Source organism: Giraffa tippelskirchi, chromosome 11 (genome assembly GCF_054371585.1).
Source record: "Giraffa tippelskirchi isolate mGirTip1 chromosome 11, T2T-mGirTip1v1.2.pri, whole genome shotgun sequence".
Lineage (NCBI taxonomy): Eukaryota > Metazoa > Chordata > Mammalia > Artiodactyla > Giraffidae > Giraffa > Giraffa tippelskirchi.
In genome coordinates, this window is record NC_137285.1 from 4,185,266 (window position 1) to 4,200,405 (window position 15,140).

The 15,140-nt window shown below is 48.2% G+C and overlaps 1 protein-coding gene across 50 annotated transcripts in view; it reads left to right on the forward strand.

Moving 5' to 3' along the window:
• The first annotated feature begins 4,771 nt into the window (after window positions 1–4,771).
• AP1B1 (adaptor related protein complex 1 subunit beta 1) overlaps window positions 4,772–15,140 on the forward strand; it is a 45,489-nt gene continuing 35,120 nt past the window's right edge. For 19 of the 50 annotated variants that reach the window (XM_081542723.1, XM_081542722.1, XM_081542748.1 and 16 more), the window contains exon 1: window positions 4,772–4,896. The gene's annotated coding sequence lies outside the window, so the exon portion shown is untranslated. Of the gene's footprint in view, window positions 4,960–13,136; window positions 13,591–13,838; window positions 14,021–15,140 lie in introns of those variants that run through there. The other 31 variants (XR_014069014.1, XM_081542749.1, XM_081542725.1 and 28 more) reach the window with 7 other exon arrangements.

The window sequence follows — 15,140 nt, forward strand, 5'->3', positions numbered from 1 at the left end:
CAACTGAATTGAACTGAACATTCACAAAAACTGCTGGGCTCCAAATTATACCTGCCTTCAAACAAATTCTAGGGTTAAGTAATAAAAAATAAAATACTGAAAATCAGCACAAACTGTCAAGAATAAGATATCCATAGGTAAATACAATTCATGTTTTTTAAAAGCACATACAAAGTTGCTCAATATAGACAATTATTAGAGATGTGAAAATCAAAAGTATAATGAGATATCACTTTCAAGAAGTCAAAAATGCCATTATCAAAATATCTACACACAAGAAAAGCTAGAGTGGGCTTAAGAAAAGGAACCCTTTCATGGTCCTGGTGGGATGTAATTGGTACAGGTATAAGAGGCAAGAGACTCAGGTTCGATTCCTGGGTGGGGAAGTTCCCCTGGAGATGGAAATGGAAACCCATCCCAGTATTCTTGCTGGGAAATCCCATGGACAGAGAAGCCTGGCAGGCTGCAGTTCATGGGGCCGCAACGAGTCAGACACGACTGAGCACACACGAATTATCAGGACCGGTGAATTAATTCAGAAAACATAATCAGAGACTGAAAAAACAAACTTCTGGTTACCAGTGAAGAAAGAAGGGGACAAAAGAGAAATAAGGACGTTGGAATAAGTAAATACAAACTATTCCATGTTAAATAGATAAGAAACAGAGACCTACGTATACCAAGGAAGGTCCATCAACACTCTGCGATATCCTATATGGGACAAAGATCTGAAGAATACATGCTTGTATATGTATAACTGAAAAAAGGTTCTGTACACCTATAACACACACAACATTTTATATTCTTGTTACTACAATCAAAATTTAATATTAATTCAATAAAAGAAGGGAATAAGACAGAAGCTTTTGGGTGTTTGTTCTGGCACATTCCACTCTAATTTACAACTCCAAAACAGGATTTCCAGTTAGACTCCAGTTGCCAGAGTAGGGCTTCCCTTGTGGCTCAGTTGGTAAAGAATCTGCCTGCAATGCAGGAGACCTGGGTTCAGTGTCTGGGTTGGGAAGAACCCTTGGAGAAGGGAACAGCTACCCACGCCAGTATTCTGCTCTGGAGAATTCCATGGGCTGTATAGTGCAAAAAGTCCGACACAACTCAGTGACTTGGCACTTTCACTTTTCCCTTTGTCAGAGAAGCCACAGTTGGACACAAGGAAATCCTGCCACCTTGTGGCCATTCCCCTCAATAGCAACCTGAAAACTATTGCTTATGGGCACTTAATATTGACAAAAACTGCCAAGTTCTAAATTATACTTGCTCCCCAAAAATTTCCATGGGCAACTAATATAGCTCCAATGCTTTGGCCACCTGGTTCAAATAGCCAACTCATTGGAAAAGACCCTGATGATGGGAAAGCAGAAGGAGAAGAGGGCGAGAGAGAATGAGATGGTTGGATGGCATCACTGACTCGATGGACATGAGTTTGAGCAAGCTCCGGGAGATAGTGAAGGACAGGGAAGCCTGGCGTGCTGCAGTCCATGGGGTTGCGAAGAGTCGGAGATGGCTTGGCGACTGAACAACAACAACAGTTCAGTTCAGTCGCTTAGTCGTCTCCGACTCTTTGCGACCCCATGAATTGCAGCACGCCAGGCCTCTCTGTCCATCACCAACTCCCGGAGTCTACCCACACCCATGACCATCGAGTCAGTGATGCCATCCAACCATCTCATCCTCTGTCGTCCCCTTCTCCTCCTGCCCCCAATCCTACCCAGCATTAGGGTCTTTTCCAATGAGTCAACACTTCGCATGAGGTGGCCAAAGTATTGGAGTTTCAGCTTCAACATCAGACCTTCCAATGAACACCCAGGATTGATCTCTTTTAGGATGGATTGATTGGATCTCCTTGCAGTCCAAGGGACTCTCAAGAGTCTTCTCCAACACCACAGTTTAAAAGCATCAATTCTTCGGTGCTCAGCTTTCTTCACTGTCTAACTCTCACATCCATACATGACCACTGGAAAAACCATAGCCTTGACTAGACGGACTTTTGTTGGCAAAGTAATATCTCTGCTTTTAAATATGCTATCTAGGTTGGCCATAACCTTCCTTCCAAGGAGTAAGCGTCTTTTAATTTCATGGCTGCAATCACCATCTGCAGTGATTTTGGAGCCCCAAAAAATAAAGTCTGACACTGTTTCCACTGTTTCCCCATCTATTTCCCATGAAGTGATGGGACCAGATGCCATGATCTTAGTTTTCTGAACGTTGAGCTTTAAGCCAACTTTTTCACTCTCCTCTTTCACCTTCATCAAGAGGCTCTTTAGTTCTTCTTCACTTTCTGCCATAAGGGTGGTGTCATCCGCATATCTGAGGTTATTGATATTTCTCCCGGCAATCTTGATTCCAGCTTGTGTTTCTTCCAGCCCAGCGTTTCTCATGATGTACTCTGCATATAAGTTAAATAAGCAGGGTGACAATATACAGCCTTGACGGACTCCTTTTCCTATTTGGAACCAGTCTGTTGTTCCATGTCCAGTTCTAACTGTTGCTTCCTGACCTGCATACAGGTTTCTCAAGAGACAGGTCAGATGGTCTGGTATTTCCATCTCTTTCAGAATTTGCCACAGTTTATTGTGATCCACACAGTCAAAGGCTTTGGCATAGTCAATAAAGCAGAAATAGATGTTTTTCTGGAACTCTCTTGCTTTTCCGATGATCCAGCGGATATTGGCAATTTGATCTCTGGTTCTTCTGCCTTTTCTAAAACCAGCTTGAACATCTGGAAGTTCACGGTTCACGTATTGCTGAAGCCTGGCTTGTAGAATTTTGAGCATTACTTTACTAGCATGTGAGATGAGTGCAATTGTGTGGTAGTTTGAGCATTCTTTGGCATTGCCTTTCTTTGGGATTGGAACGAAGACTGACCTTTTCCAGTCCTGTGGCCACTGCTGAGTTTTCCAAATTTGCTGGCATATCGAGTTCAGCACTTTCACAGCATCACCTTTGAGGATTTGAAATAGCTCAACTGGAATTCCATCACCTCCACTAGCTTTGTTCATAGTGATGCTTTCTAAGAACAACAACAACAACTAATCAAAAAAAAAATACTGAAAAAACAGTGTGAACTACGAAGAATAAGATATCAACAGGTAAATACAATTCATAATGTATTTTAAAAAGCACATGAAAAGTCACTCAATATAGACTATTATTAGAGACGTGAAAATCACAAGTATAACAAGATATTACCTTCGAGAAGTCAAAAAGGCCATTATCAAAATATCTACACACACGAAAAGCTACAGTGAGCTCAAGGAAAAAGGAACCCTTTTATGGTGCTGATGGGTGCTGTGGTTAGGTCTGGACTCCCAGCTTAGTGCACTGTTGCCTTGTGAAGTTGGAAGTTTTCCTCAGCCTCTCAGGGTCTCAGAGCGCTCATCTGTAAAGTGGGGGTTTTCACAGTGCCCACCTCTTGAGAGCATGCATGCGTGCATGCTAAGTCACCTCAGTCGCGTCCGACTCTTTGCGACCCTATGGACTGTAGCCCACCAGGCTCCTCTGTCCATAGCATTTCCCGGCCAAGAGTATTGGAGTGGGGTGCCATTTGCTTCTGCAGGAGGTCTATCCAAACCCAGGGATTGAACTCCTGTCTCCTGCGTTGGCAGGTGGATTCTTTATCACTGAGCCACCAGGGAAGCCCTGCCTCCTCTTATCAGTAGCATATTTTTAGCTCTCCTGCCAGGTTTAGCTGCAGGAAAGAAGGGCTGGGGCTCCAGGAAAGTAGGGGAGGAATCCGCTCTGTCCAGGGCTCTAGTGACAAAGTGCACGACTGTAGGGGACTGTTTCCGAGCACAGCTGTGCTGCCCGTACTGCGGAATTCCATGCAGATATTGGAAAACACCAAACAGGAATGTGTTTATTGTTTTGGGAAACTTTTACCAGTCTTGGTGAATTAAAAATACTGAATGGATATATCGAGTCTGGAAGGATATTCACCAAAATGTTAAAAATCATTGTCTCAGGGCGGCAGGATTGCGGGGTTTTTTAAATCTCTTTTTGCTTAGTTGTATATTTCCATAGTGTAAATACTATTTTAAATGTTTTTAAGAGGATGATCAGAAATTATCTAGGAGGCGGAGAAAGTTAATAGTACCAGGGTTGGGAGTGAAATACCTATACCAACCCTGGCCTGCCGACCCAGCATAACGAGAAACGGAACATTATGAAGTTCTCCTTGGAGGGTGTGAGGTTTTCCTGATGACGCGGAATTCCCCGAAGGGTTGCTTCAAGCGGTAGGTTAGACTTACAGCTCTGGTTTAACTCTTCCCTTCACAGGTGAGTGATCTTGAGCAACACTGGCGCCTCTCAGATACTGAGTTTTCCTGTCTGTAACACAGAAGGGAAGTGGACCTCAAAACAAAGAAGAAAAATAGACCTCAAAGTCTCTACGATCTTCTCCATCTCCATCACGTTACATAGGCTCATTTCAGCTCAGTTCAGTCGCTCAGTCGTGTCCGACTCTTTGCGACCCCATGGACTGCAGCACGCCAGGCCTCCCTGTCCATCACCAACTCCCGGACTTTGCTCAAACTCGTGCCCATTGCGCCGGTGATGCCATCTAACCATCTCGTGGTTTTTTTTTTTGCTCTGCTGAGCGGCAACGTGTCCGGGGCGGAGTTAACTCCGACGCCCCGCCCCTTGGCCCCGCCTCGCTGTCACCGCCCCCGCCCGGGTTGTACCCTTGACCCCGCCCCCAGCCTGTGCGTCCACCGGAAGTGCCCGCGCGCGGGCAGCTCACTTCCGCCTGGCAGGTGACAGCCGCGGGCCTCCGAGCGTCCGGCGGCGCGGGCGCACCGGGAAGGCGGGAGGACAAGGCCGCGGACATTTTCCTGCCGTGTCGAGCCGCGCCGTGGCGTCAGGAGCCGTTCGGACCTGTGGGTGAGGAAGCGGGGAGCCCGGCGAGGCCAGAGAAGAAGTGGGGCGGGGAGTCGGGAGTCTGAGGTGAGGGGTTTCTGGGGTCAAAGGTCACGGAGAGGACGGGGCGCTGGAGGGTCTAGGGTGGCTTCCCAGGCCGGGACGAGGCAGAAAGGCTGCGGGCTCATTCATTCGCGCCCCCTTGGCCGTCGGCGTGCACGCCAGCCGTCCCAGGTCCGCAGTCCCTGCCGGGGCGCCCTCCCGTTGAGACCCCTAGACTTAGGCCCAGGGGAGCTTGCGCCTGGCCTGACAGGAAACTTCTCTTCGGGTCTTGGTTCCCCCTGCACACTCACCGCCGTGGCTGTCCTGAGGCCTCCTCGTCGTTAAGGGCCTTATCTCTTTGCCAAGGTTCAAAAAAAGAAAAAAAAAAATTATGAAACGGCCTGGCGCCACCGCCTCTAGGGTGGGGTTGGACAGAGGTTTGGTCTATCCTTAGGCGCCTCACAGACGAGGTAACTGGGGACCCCTGTAATAATGCCAGAACTACTGATGGGAATGCTAGCTGCTGGTTATGGAGCTGCTCCTGTGTGCAGGCACCGTGCTTACACTGCCGCATTTAAACTTCCCAGCAATCTTTGTGAGGTAGCTACTATTATTATCCCCATTTTATCCACGAGGAAACTGAGGCACAGAAAAGTTATACCACACCTGTAAGATCAATCGAGTAGTATGGATGAGAGCCAGGGTTCCTCCCTGGGCTCGCAGGGACCTGCAGCGTGCTGAGACTGAAGCAAGGTTGGCATTTAGGGGCTGTTTAATATCTTTAGCCGCCATTAAATTTATTTGTATCTATATAAAGATATATTACCCTGGAGAAGGAAATGGCAACCCACTCCAGTTTTCTTGCCTGGAGAATCCCATGGACAGAGGAGCCTGGTGGGCTACTGTCCATGGGGTCGCAGAGTTGGACATGACTGGGCAACTGAACAGCAACATGTACAGATACAGCTTTCTTGCTTCTCATCTAACCTTCCTAATGAACATTTGACTCACTTTCTTTAGGATGAAATGGTCTTGCAGGCCATTGCTATAACTGATTACTGTTCAGGGCAAGAAGGGACATATTCCTGACTATTGAGAACTGTGAGACATAAAACAGGCTAGCCATGCAATGAATTTAAGAATATGCTGAACCTCTCTTGAGAGTGGTCGAGCTGCATTCTTTTTCAAGTAAGGGGAGGAACCACATGACCCCTAGGGTATCTTTTGGCCCTCGGTTCTTGAAGAGCATTCCCAAGGCAAGGGCCTGAGTCTCTGAGAAAAGTGCAGGTCCCATGGCTTCTTGGCTGGAATGCACGTCTTGCCTGGGAGACGGTAAAGTGGTTTCATGGCCAGAGGATTAGGTCTTGTGAGCCTGAGCCTTATTCGGTTGTAGACATTCACTTGCTGCAGTTCTCCCTCAGTTTCCCTGACAGCAGCACAGACCTGCTGACTTCCTACCCACTCCTGGGTTTTACAAGCCTTAATGAACCCGTGAGGGTTTCCACACACTTCTAAAGAAAGCTGGGGTGTATATATTACTGTGCAGTGCCTGTTTTTAAACTCCACTGTCTGTTTTCCTAGTTCCATTGAATTCACAGAAACTTAATATTGTCACCTGATCCCCATCCTTCCAAGGGAGGATTTGAGATGAAGTCTCTCGTCACAGACGGTAGGAACGTGAGCAGCGCTCAGAGTGTCTGGCTCCATGTCCTGAGTTGAGCCCGCCAGGCTCCTTCGACCCCTTAGGGCAGCTTCATGAAGAGTGGCTTCACTAGTGTTCAAAAACTCAGATCCCTCAGACGTTGTATAAAGTTTAACTGTTGACTGTGGTTTGAGTAGAGGCTTCACCTGAGCGACTTGAAGAGCTCAGTGGTGTGGTGGGAAGAGCCTTCCTTGTCTCCCCATCTGTCAGCCATGGATTCTCCTCCCAGTTCGGCAGCTTCTTGGTAGCCTGACCCAGAGCCACCTTTACCTCATCTCTACAATAATACCACCACCTTCCCCTCCTCCCCCAGCACTGGCTTATGTGGAAGCTGGACAAGGGCATTTGTGCAGAGTCTGTTGTGGCGAGTGCCTTGACCCTAGGCAGTTGATGTTTCCTGGGGGCCTGGTTTCAGGGGGTATTACTTCTCTCTGCAGAGACTTCTGTGTACACAGGACTTCTTCCATCCTTCTTGTTTCACTTCCTTAAAGTGTTTCAGAAGAAGTTCAGTCTGTTGGTCCTGCTAGCTCTGGGCTTGGACTTTCATCTTTTTCTAGTTATCCTCGAAGCTGTTGCATGACTTGCTTGCTCACTTCCCGAAAACCCCCATGCTTGGCACAAAAGTGTGATGTGCTAATGGTGAGCCAGCATGGCTTGGTTATGAGTTTTGTGCTGTAATGAATTTCCAAAAGCCAAAGGGGCTTCTGTTACTTGTAGGTATTTCTTTTTCTGAACAGGTCTTTTTGCCTAAGATAGATCACTGATAAATTTTCACAGCCCAGAAATGATTTTTGTGTTCTTTTTCTCCTCACACAGAGAGGAATGAACAGCTCTAGGGAGAAAATATTAATTAAGCAAGTGGGGAATCTTTTTAAAATAATTCTACTTGAGGGGACTTCCCTGGTGGCCTAGTGGTTAAGAATTTGCCTTGCAATGCAGGGGACTCGGGTTCAATCCCTGGTCAGGGAACTAAGATCCCACATGCCACAGAGCAACTAAGCCCACACACCATAACTAGAGAGTCCATGGGTTGCAACAAAAGGTCCCACGTGCCGCAGCTAAGACCCAATACAACTGAATAAATACATATTTTTTAAACAATTCTACTTGAATAGCCATCCGTGGACCCTCCTTGCTCTCGGCTGAAACTCACATTCCTTAGCTGAAACTCAGGTTTCTTGGCCTGGCCTTCAAAGCCTTTTGAGCTCTAACCCCTGCTGGGTTCTCCTGCCTCATCTCTCCAACTTCTCACTTCCAGCCTCTTCCCAAGTTCCAGTCAAATTCAGCTACTTTGGACTTCTGCCAGCCCAGTGGTTTACCTGTGTGTCTTTGCTTTGTGCTGGTCCCACCTCCTGAACACAGGTTCCTGCCACACGTGCCCCTTTTTTCTAGACCACTGCTTGGTTCCTCCCATCTGATCATCTCCCCTTCCCCAACCCCCGCCAACCACCTGCTAGCCTGAACTGGATGTCTTGAGGCATTGATCACAGTGGGCTGTCATTGTGTACTTGGCTGTCTTCTAAGTAAGCAGCTCTTAATCCTTGGAGAGGACTTGTTTGAACTGTGTCTTCAGCACCTAGTGAAATATCTGGCACATAGTAGGTGCTCAGTAAATGAATGAGTAAGTGGATATTGCTCTGAACTTTTAGGATTCCTGGGAAACTCAAAGCACTTCCCAGATGATCTCCCATCCTTCCTCATATCATCCCAGGAGGTAGGGAGAATCCGCCCGTGGTGGGATTAACTAGTCTCCAACTGCCCCTGCTACCAGAGTGCTTCAGGACCTCCAGAGACCTGGGGGTTGGGGAGCAGCAGGGAGGAGCCAGTGGTAATGGCTCTCTCTGTGTAGGAATGAAAGTGGCGAACATTTATCAAGCTCTTGGTGGCTGGACACTGTTGAGGGCTTTGTGTGTATTCACTTGCCTTAGCCTCACTTACCCTTTAGGTACGTGACATAGTAATTCTCATCAGCTGTGGTACGGTTGTGCCTGTTAGGCCATGCAGACCCCTCAAGTGCTTGGGTTGTACCTGCTGGGGCTGCCTCTCCTTTCCCAACCCCTTGTTCTTGAATTGTCTCCTGTTTTTAGTAGAGCTGAGGGAGGGCTTGGCTGTGGTTCTTCTCCCAAGCCTCATGCTTTTTGGGTTCTTTAGCCTTGGGCTTGACCTCTGACCTCTACTAAGAGGGTCTCCCTGAAGTTGGGAGGCCTTCTCTAGTTAGAGTTACAGTATGGCTGGTTGACTACAGAGGGCCCAGAGTTCATCAGCCAGGATGTCTTAGTCACTGATCCTCCGTCTCCTCTGTGGACTTGAGCCACAAGCTGGGAGGTTTGGAAGTCAGGTCTCGAAAGCTTTAAAACCAAGCCTTCGGTATTGGTTTTCAGCACTGAAGGCATTTGTTACAGCTGAGCTCTGTAGAGTACTCGACTTGGGTGGCACATGCTTTTTATCACACCCTGATTCCTTTTAGGGTCCTAAGCTTATTTAGAGTAGAAAGACAAAATTTCGTTTAGCCAGGTATGAGAGAAGTCTGTCTCTGCGGTCTTCACTGTCTGATCTCTAAGGGCTGGGTGGCTGGGTGTTGAGACACTGAGGTCAGAGCCTTCATATGTCCAACATTCGCTCATTCATTCAGTATTTATTGAGCCCTGCTGTGTGCTTGGCACTGGGCTAAATGTGGTGACAGGTAAACAAGCCACACAGCTTCTGCCCTTGGGTTGCTTACCACATTGCAATGGGGGAGAGACCAGGAAGAAATAGAGAACAAATGTAATAATTACAAAAACGGGTAAGTCATGAGGGAAGCTAGGCACAGCCACTTACTCTGGTTAAAGCATAAGCCACATCTCAGGACTCTGTTTAAAACCCTCCAGGGACTCAGCTCATTCAGAGTAAAAGCCAGAGTCCTGACCTTGACCTGCAAGGCCCCCTCCATCCTCCCCTGACCTCATAACCCACTGCCCCCTCATAGCTCACTCTGTTCAGGCCATACTGCCTCCCTGCTATTCCTCAAAGAAGCTGGGCACACTCCCACCCTTGCATTATTTTTTGTGCCTGGAAGGCTCTTCCCCAGGCAATGTTACCTGTCACCTTCTCAAGGAGGCCTTCTGTGGCCACCCTGGTTAAATTTCAACCCTGCACTCCCCCTCCCTCACACCCTCGTCCTTCTTCCCTGTTTTCCTTTTCGCAGCATTTTTCACTGTCTGCGATACTATATGTATATTACTTATTTATCTTGCTGATCATTCCAGTCTGCCATTGGGATGTAAACTCGATGAGGGGAAGGGTTTTTGTCTGTTTAGTGCACGGCTTCATCCCCAGCATGTAGACCTATTTATGACTCAGTGAATGTGTGAATAGGAGCAGCGGACTACGAGGACAGGAAAATACCTCCTTAGTGCGGGCGGGGGTGGTGACTTTGAAGGGACGTCACCTAAGCTGAGATTTGAAGGATGAGTCTAATCCAGGCAGAAGACTCAGCAAATAAAAGGCAGTGAAGAGCTTGGCAACTAGAGGAACCGGGAGGAAGGCCCGCGGGCCGGGAGGGTTACAGGCGGAGGGGAGGGCCTCCCCGAGCTCGCATCATAGCCTGTGTCAGGGCCCCTCCACCCACCTTCCCCAGCGTTTGTACCCCCGCTTCCTGCAGCTCTGGCCGCGCTCTGAGCTGGTGCCCAGGACGGGATGGCGATCTGAGGGAAGTGGCCTGAACATTTCTCCCGTGGGAGATGCTGTGACCTGATCTTCTACCCTTTGCCCTTTCTTCTCTCTCTTACCGTGTGTTTATTTACTTTCCATTTAGTGGCTGAAAATGAACCAGGGTGTTTGGCAGTCTCAATTTCAATTTTGTCAAAATAGCTTGACAACCAGAACAGATGGAGCTCCGACCCTGGCACACCCCATGAAACGAACATTGGGAGGCTTGAGGTTGGCTTACATGAAATTTCCCCAAGAGAAGTGAGCCCTAGTCATTTGCATGTTGACTGAGCACCTCCTCCTTGCCCGCTACCAGTCTAGGAGCTAGGAACATGGCAGTGAACAGAATGGACAAAATCCTTGTCCTTATGGAATTTCATTATGGAGGGGGAAAAACAGATAATGTAAATATGGTTTTATAACAAAGGCTAGACTGTAGGGTAGGAGGGAGAGCAGAGAGCACAGCATCCTCAAACCCAGAGAAGAGGGTGTTTCATGGAGGAGGGTGTGATCAGTGGCATCCAGTGCTTGTTAGCATGAGACTTGGCATTTGATAAGATTACCACATCTTCTGCTGGCAGGTCCGGCTCACCCTGGCGTCCAGGGCTATCTTTGAATCTCATCCTTTCATGCCCAGCCTCATCTGCTCCTTTCCCTGCCAAAACCCTGCCTTCGGACTCCTAAACATGTGCACTTGTCTTGGCCCTGGATATGTCACTCCTCTGTCCGCATCTCTAATCCTCATGTTTAAATGGGTTACTGGAGAATTAAATGACAGGCGCCATAAATTAGCATAGAGCCAGTGTTTGTGTTGGTTTAGTGATTCTCAATTCACTCTGTATTGCTGGCATCTTGTGGGTCTTCTCCATATCACCTTCACCCCTCCCTTTCCAAATCTGACACATCTTTTCATGTCCAGCCAAGCCCCTGTCAGTCCAAGAGGGCTTCCTTTGAGGCCCCAGCCCTTTCAAAGTCTCCTCTGAGCTTTGGTGGGTGTTATTGGGAGGGCACGATTTCTTGGCTGTTCCCCTGAAGTCTGTCCCCTGCCCTTGGAATCTGAAAGAACCAGCAGGGAAGGACTGTGCCTTGTCTGCTGTGTGTGTGTGCGCTCCTGTGTGGGGCACAGTCCCAGGCTGTATCCAAAATGAGAGAGATTGTCGGAAAGTGTTCCCAATGTATAGGCGGGAAAACCAAGGTCTCGGGAGCCTAGTTCTGTCGTCTCTGGCCCTGTCTTCTCATCTTCATTAATTTAAAGATTGTTTAGAAGAACCCCCTATTATTTTGTGTTTAAGGAACTTTTCTTTTACTTGGCAGCAGATCTTCCCATGCGTTGCTGCTTGCTTGGAGGTTAGCTGAGAACTAGCCCTTGATGCTAGAATTCAGCCCTGGAGACTCAGAGCTGATAGAACCTCTGCATGTGCCGTTTGCCTGCCTGTGGTTCCTTGTCATTTTGAGACTTCAGTTGCTAGTGGGTCTCAGAAGATTGACTTTGACTAATCAGTTTTCATCCAGATCCCAAGAGGCCTGTAACTCAGTGAGCTCACCCAGACGGGCTTTTGCTGGGCACGTTACCAAGCTTGACGTTTAGGGCCAGCTGGATGGGCTGGCCCTAAAACAACCTGTAATTCAACCTTCGAGGCACTCGGCAGGGATGTGTGGCAACGTACTTCACGTACCATTTAGCCTGGAGTGTGTGTGTTTCTGTCAGGACTTCATCAGAGAGGAGGAGTCACCTCTCTGGACACGGTGGGACGCATGTGACCTTATTATGGGGCCTGGGTAGAGAGCGTCAGTGCTATCATTTTCCAGCTGTGTGACTCCAGACAAATGCCTTGACCCCTCTGGGCTGTAGCTTCCCCATCTGTAAACTTGGGATATTATCAGTACCTTCTCCACAGATCACTGTGAGGATTACACGTAAAACTCGATGTAGTTTCTGGCCCACAGCGCATGACAGATGGCTGTCATTACCGCAGCCATGGCCACCTGTGTTTCAGATCTTATTCCAAACCCTAAGAAGAGTACAGCTTATTTTCTCATGGCAATTGAGCCGGCTTCAAAGAGCCGATCTGAGCTTGCTGACCACATCGTCTCGGAGAGAAAGTCTGAAATCTGGTTTCTCTACTGCTGACTCACCTTTTAATCGTCAAGGTGGCCTTACCTGCCTCCCTGTCAGTAATGTGAACTTTAGTACTCACCCGTGAGGATCTTTTCCTTCTGCAAAGGGGACTGTCAGACAGGCGAGGAGCGATAAATAGAATTACTGGGTGGTGAGTAGAATTGTTGTCTCTGTTAAACATCATCTATGTATTAAATGGGGTAATGGACACAAACCTTTGTTGTTTGTGTCCAGACTTGACGTGGCATGGCAGGAGTGGGGGGATATCATGAAATGAATCAACTTCTGCCCTTGAGACAGAACTGAAACTGCAAAACGTGGTTTGGTTAAAGTTTGGCTTTTGTGTTCCAAGAGACGGTGGCACTCCCCTAGCCCCTTTTGTTCACTCCCCTAGCTGAGTCTTGACTGTCCTTGAGCTGACACTTGCCTCAGAGCCGGCTTCTGAAAGCCATTCCTCAGGCAAGGTTAACAGTGACAGTTCCAGCACTGAAGCTGGACACAGACTTCCAGGGATCGGTTTTCCCTGCCTGGATATCCTTGAACTCAGAGGTGGGTCTTGGGAGCCGGCTCAGACCTTGTCAGATGTCTCTTTCCCCATTTCCTTTCCTGAACTTCTCTGGCTGCTCCCACTGACAGACACTGACTGTCTCCTGGCTCCGCCCCTGGGTGCTGATGGTGTGCTGCGCTGGCATTGCCAGCTTCACGCTTCTTGGCCGACTGCAGAGTGGGAGTTGCTCAGACATGAATCACTGCCCAGAGACTAGGAAAGTCCTCTCCCTGGCCATTGGCCGGCCGTTTGGGGAACTGCTTGGCCTGTTAGCGTTTTCCCTCCTACTGAAGACCTGATGAGGCCTGCCGGCCCTGCTGCATTCTGAAGTTATTTTTTTTTTGTCCCCTTGGAAACGTTTTCTGTCATGCTCTGTGAATGATCGTGCTCGATTTCTCTTGTTTGATACCCGGAAAGACTGGTGAGGAAGTGGGTTTCTCCTCTAGCAGAGGATCCTAGAACATGAGCTGCTGGAGGGATTTTGCCGTTTAAATTTTGTTTTCAAACTCTTCTGTGGAACGGTGGGGTGTCTGAAGGGCCCCTGGTGAGGAGGGAGAGAAGTGAGCATAGTGGAAGGAGCCAGGCTCTGGGCCCTCACCCTCTCTTCAGCCAGAGCAGGTCCACTTTGATTTTAAACAATTTAAAAATGGGATGGTGGGAGGGGTGGGGGGAATGCAGCTTGAAAGGCCAAGGATCTGGTTGAATTCTCACTTGACAACTGGAGAAAGTAAGACCCAGAGGTAGGGGAGTCTGCCCAGGGTCACTCAGCTGTGGGTAGCAAGGCTAGAGTTCCTGGCCAGCCGTCTCGGCTTTGGATCAGTCTTGCCACGTTTGCAGAAAGTTAACTGCAAAGCCTTATGTTCCCAGTTTGCCCAGTCATCACCGTCTGGCACTCATCAAGGAGTCCTGTTGTTTTGATCTGTTATGGGCCCTTGGTTTTCTAGCTGCTCTGGGAACCTGTCTTTTCATTTTGCCTACAGACATTTGGTGAACTGGAATGTGCCAGACGTCATGCCAGTCACTGGGCTGACAGCATCAGACAGGACAGGTCTGGGATGAGCCGTGAGGAGGGCTGTGGAGAAGTGCACGGGGTGGCTGAGTGAGATGTCGAGCAGGCTTCTGCCCGCCCGGCTCCGGAGAGGGCGCCTCGGGGGCAGGCTGCGGGGGAGCCTAGGGGCGGGAGGGTGCTTTGGATTAGATGCGCCAGAGTTTTCTAAACTGCATTATATTGAAAAGAGATGATATGTGCACAGGATGTAAAATTCCCAAGGTAGACAAAGGTAAGCAATGAAACGTCAGTCTCTTGCTCATCCAGCTTTCTTTCTCAAGGAAACCTCTGTCAACTTTTTTTTTTTTAATTGATGGTTATAGTCACTTAAAAATTTTATTTTTTTATTTATTATTTTGGCTCTCCTGGGTCCTCATTGCTGTGCAGGCTTTTCCTAGTTACCGTGAGTGGGGGCTGCTCTCTAGTTGTAACGCATGAATTCTCATCCTGGTGTCTTCTCTTGTTGTGGAGCACGGGTTCTGGAGCACTCAGGCTTCAGTAGTTGAGACATTGGGGCTCAGTGGTTGCAGCTTGTGGGCCCTGGAGCACAGGCTCAGTAGTTGGGGCACATGGACTTACTTGCTTCTCAGCATATGGGGTCTTCCTGGAGCAGGGATCAAACCCGTGTCCCCGGCATTTGCAGGGGGATTCTTTACCACCAAGCCACCAGGAAAGCCCTCAACTTTTCTTATTTACCCTCAAGGATTGTCCATGCATTTGCAAACACTTGCATATTTCTGTTTTATTAGTATTTTAATTTCTAGTAGAAATTGTAGTACACTACATAAGTTTTGCATCTTGCTGTTTTTCACTTAATAGCTTAGAGAGTATTGCATACAGGTGTGTGTAGCAGTGCCTCATTCTTTTTCATGATTGCACAGTATTCCCCAATTCTATACCCAGTGTTGTAATTTTTTAAACTAGCCACTTTCAACTAAAGTTAACCTTAGCTCAGCTAATTACTCTTAGTAAATTTGAGACCTTGGAGAAAAGTCGAAATACCTTCAACATTTTCTCAAAAATTTTTTTTGGCCATAGTAGTGGGATCTCAGTTCCCCATCTGGGGATTCAATCCATGCTCGCTGCATTGGGAACTTGAAGTCCTAACCACTGGACCACC